Source organism: Triticum urartu, chromosome 5, assembly GCF_003073215.2.
Source record: "Triticum urartu cultivar G1812 chromosome 5, Tu2.1, whole genome shotgun sequence".
In the NCBI taxonomy this organism is placed as follows: domain Eukaryota; kingdom Viridiplantae; phylum Streptophyta; class Magnoliopsida; order Poales; family Poaceae; genus Triticum; species Triticum urartu.
The window spans coordinates 475,005,376-475,010,163 of NC_053026.1; the positions used below are offsets into that span (position 1 = coordinate 475,005,376).

General features: G+C 41.3%; 1 pseudogene; it reads left to right on the plus strand.

Annotated features, from left to right (window-relative positions):
- Positions 1–2,438, plus strand: part of LOC125507184 — a 22,491-nt pseudogene extending 20,053 nt beyond the window's left edge.
- Positions 2,439–4,788: the final 2,350 nt, after the last annotated feature.

The window sequence follows — 4,788 nt, forward strand, 5'->3', positions numbered from 1 at the left end:
GAATTCTTCAATCACTGCCACCAAGATACAAGAGCTTCGTGATGAACTATAACATGCAAGGGATGGATAAGACGATTCACTACAACAGGACCTCACCTATAGCAACGCATTTTTCCGTATCTAAAAGTCCATATATGGGTTGCAAGTGTCGTTACCAACGGTTTGGGATGCGTAGCCTTATCCAGCGTTGCTAGCACATAATGCAACACTTATACTACCGTTGGTAAAGAGACCGTTGCAAGAAGACAACACATAAAATCGACTTCTACAACACTTTCATACGTTGGTGCTGAATGTACAGAAATCCAAGTCTCGTGAATTTGCAACGCTTCAGGTGTTGGTACATATATAATATGAATAATATTATTTTATTGACACACATATATAGATATTTCCAGGAATTAAATTAATGCTCCAAATATTGGTGATAATTATGTATATCAAGTAAGAAAAATAAATAATAGAATATACTCATGAGAGGAAGAAAACATATATTGAATCAAACTATTGGATTACAATAGTGGATATTACACGAGGAACATCATCCAAATGTTATGCATAATCTAAATATTTTCTTGACAATGAGACTTGGACTGAAAGCATCCATCAACATCCCTAGAACTTGACTAAAACTTAACCGAGGAACATCATCCCTAAAATTTAACTAAAACTGAAAGAATCCATCATCACCATCATGAGCTGGAACATCATCATCATCATTGCAGTATACTTGCCACGCATCCATATATTCATCCATATATCTTTTGAATCTACAAAAAAATAACAAAATGAACTGTTAACACACAATGCATTGACATGATGCAAAGTAGTGATAGAGGCAGGATATTAGACACATACCAAGGTTGCACGCCATGCAATCTTTGTTTTTTCTGCATTAACAAGAGTAGTGCAGTTTTTGCGATGTGCCAAATCTTCAGTTTTCACAAATGCCATATCAACATGCACTACCCAGAATTCGTTTATAATTCCAGCACCATCAGTTTTAAATTTAGGATCACCGGTTAGTTAGCAAACTGAACTAGAACGGTTTTAGTCATCTGAAACTGAACCGAAACATTTAGCTCTAGTTGGTTTTAGTCATCCAACAGGAAACAGACAAACCTACAGTGCTAATCATACTTTGGAACAAACCTACAGCCCCAAATCCACTTAAACGAATTTACATGGTCATCACCAGCCTAGAGATCCACAACTAATTCTGTACACCTACAGTCAAACTTTTTTGTGTGAACCAAAAGATTTATTTATTGCTAAATAAATTCACTGAAGCCTACAGCCCAAACCCTATAAATTTGCATGGACAGCAGCATAGAACCTAGCACGGACCAATGACTGTGGACACAACGAGCAGTAACACGGTAGTGAGAGGGGAGAGTATACCTTCCATGGCATCGTCCATGACTTGCTCCATGGCTTACCCCCTGCATCGAGTTGGTACGTGCAGCTGCAAAACCAAGGGAAAAAGGTTACAGTTGCCTCATGCATTTGTGGAACAGTGCAACACAAGTAAAGCTTCATCAAGTTCCATTCCTACTTAATAAAAGCAGAGCCAGGTTATTCCTCCCGTTCTATGTATCCTAGTTACTAGCTTGGCAACTTTACATTTGGCTCAATGAATTTATCCCCTAGTTAGTTATATAGTTATACACACGCATCAGGATGAATGAACCGGACAGTAAATATGAAGGCGCGCTTTGCTAGATGCCATACCAACATACGCGCTTTGCCACGCCTGCACATATTGACAACAAATAACAAAACTATTTTAAAAGAGGAATCTGAATGTTACAATCATACAAGAAACATTGTACAGTTTGGATGAGTTCAAATATGGGCGAGACATATTTCTGAGGTAGTAGTTAAAAGCTTTAAACCATAGATCAAAAAGCAGTGTTGCACTTTTGCTGAACTATCTTAACCAAATTATCCTAAATCTCGAAAAAAGGAAAACAAGACCGATAAGAACATGGGCACTCCACATGCGCTCCAGTATGACCTAATACTTTCAGAAACTGTTCAAAGGGAAAGATGCAGCATGGAAAATGGCATTCGCTGCATTTAGACTGTTCTAATTTTTTACCAAACCACAGTCAATCTATTGTATTCTTGTAGTGTTGTGAGTATACGATTTACAGAACATCACACGCGCACTGCAAAATGCAGAAAATCACCAGTATCTTGCATCCAGGTGCATACATCACCATTAGATAACTCGATCTCAGTCATACAAATTCTTTTGCTGCCAATGGACTGAAACCTGAAATGGCAAAACTGAAGTCGTGTTCTTAGTAAATTGCAAGAAACACCGTGTGAATGTCGACTATAGATGCTTCATCTAAGACCATTACAACCCAATGCAACTGTATATTTATTTGCCCACACAGGTTCTGAAGTTTAAAACTGTGGAGGAAGAATGAATCAACTTTAGCTAGATCGGACACAAGATTTGCTAGAGCTTAACAACGAAACATCTACTTTCAGGAATTAGTTGTGCATATAGATAATCGACAAATGGAGAAAATATTTCCAGGAGTAATACATGAAAACTAGAATAAAGGTAGCTTAGGAAACAAGCCTTGGTTTAGTACAATGAAGGATAAGACAACACGTTATTGACAGGAACAACACATCATCAGGATGGTCATGCAAAAAAACTAAATCTTAACTCAACGGATCAGCATATCATCAGCACTTGATCAACGCAAAGTACATGCGAATATGGTCCAAGTTATGCAGAAATCTCGCACAACCGGAACCAAATCTCATACTCACCTGGACAATTGCAAGCTACAGGACATACAGACACAGAAATCATACACTATTTCTGTGAATCCAACATGAATTCCAACCACATAGATTCCTCGCCTTACTCGGATCTTCTCAATGGGTAAAAAAAATGAACTTAGTGTTTCATCAATGAAAACAGAATAGTAAGTATATGCACGAACAGGCAGAACAAGGAGCAGTCAAAACTAGGGAGGGGTGGAACTTTATCCCAATGTTTACCCGTGTCCGCTTTAGCGGAAAGAGGAAAAGCGACAAAGAGCCACCATCACCACCCCAAAAACGTGCAAGCAGTTTTGCCTCCAGCAACTTCAAAACAATTTCTGCAACAATAACAAATATACAATTACAATCGAGAATAAGCTACTATCCATCCAAACCAAAGAAACAAAATCATGATATCTTCGAATAGCCAACCTAGGTAACAAGAGATGACTGTCGGGGCAAGCAAGCGGAAAAGAGGACGACATGGCCACCGGCGCTAGAGCTGACGCCCAAAACCCTAGCCATGGGGGGAGGGTCGCGGGTGGGATTTGGTGGCCAGGAGCGCCGGGTCTAGCTGGATGGGATGGCTCCGCGGTTCGAGCAGACCTCGGGCTGTGCTTCGCGGTGGAGGGATCCGCCGGATGTCGCTTGTATTAGCCGCCGCAGATGGCGCAGCAAGGAGCCCCGTGAAGAGAGACAGAGAGAGATGGGGCGCGAGGGGGATGGGTGGGTGGGTGTTGCAGCGGATCCGGCAGCCTTTGGATCTGCGAGGTGGGAGGAGCGGAGGCACAGGGCCGGCGGCGAGGTGGATCAGAGGAGGGAGATGAGGTGGCGGGTGCCGGCGATTTGGGAGAGATGAGGTCTATTTGTCGCGCATCTCTCTCCCCTTTCATCTGTTCTTTTCTATATGTACCACGATAGGGCTATGAGCTGTGTAATTCTACAACGCATATGCTACACCGCTTATATGCGTATCTATAATAAATTTTGCAACATATAGTCAATATGTTGTAGAATTTATGTTGCTTTATAGGGGGTATCCTTGTAGTGATTCCTGAGCTCTTCGCAATGCTAAAGGCCGCGGAGCTAGAAATCAAGAAGGAGCATCAAGTGTTGATGGTCAATAAGACCACCAGTTTCAAGAAAAAGGGCAAAGGGAAGAAGAAGGGGAACTTCAAGAAGAACAACAAGCAAGTTGCTGCTCAAGAGAAGAAACCCAAGTCTGGACCTAAGCCTGAGACTGAGTGCTTCTACTGCAAGTAGACTGGTCACTGGAAGCGGAACTGCCCCAAGTATTTGGCGGATAAGAAGGATGGCAAGGTGAACGAAGGTATATGTGATGTACATGTTATTGATGTGTACCTTACTAGAGCTCGGAGTAGCATCTGGGTATTTGATACTGGTTCTGTTGCTAATATTTGCAACTCGAAATAGGGACTACGGATTAAGCGGACACTGGCCAAGGACGAGGAGACGATGCGCGTGGGAAACGGTTCCAAAATCGATGTGATCGTTGTCGGCACGGTACCTCTACACCTACCTCCAGGATTAGTATTAGACCTAAATAATTGTTATTTGGTGCCAGCGTTGAGCATGAACATTATATCTGGATCTTGTTTGATGCGAGACGGTTATTCATTTAAATCAGAGAATAATGGTTGTTCTATTTATATGAGTAATATCTTTTATGGTCATGCACCCTTGAAGAGTGGTCTATTTTTGATGAATCTCGATAGTAGTGATACACATATTCATAATGTTGAAGCCAAAAGATGCAGAGTTGATAATGATAGTGTAAATTATTTGTGGCACTGCAGTTTAGGTCATATCGGTGTAAAGCGCATGAAGAAACTCCATAGTGATGGACTTTTGGAACCACTTGATTATGAATCACTTGGTACTTGCGAACCGTGCCTCATGGGCAAGATGACTAAAACACCATTCTCCGGTACTATGGAGAGAGCAACAAATTTGTTAGAAATCATACATACAGATGTA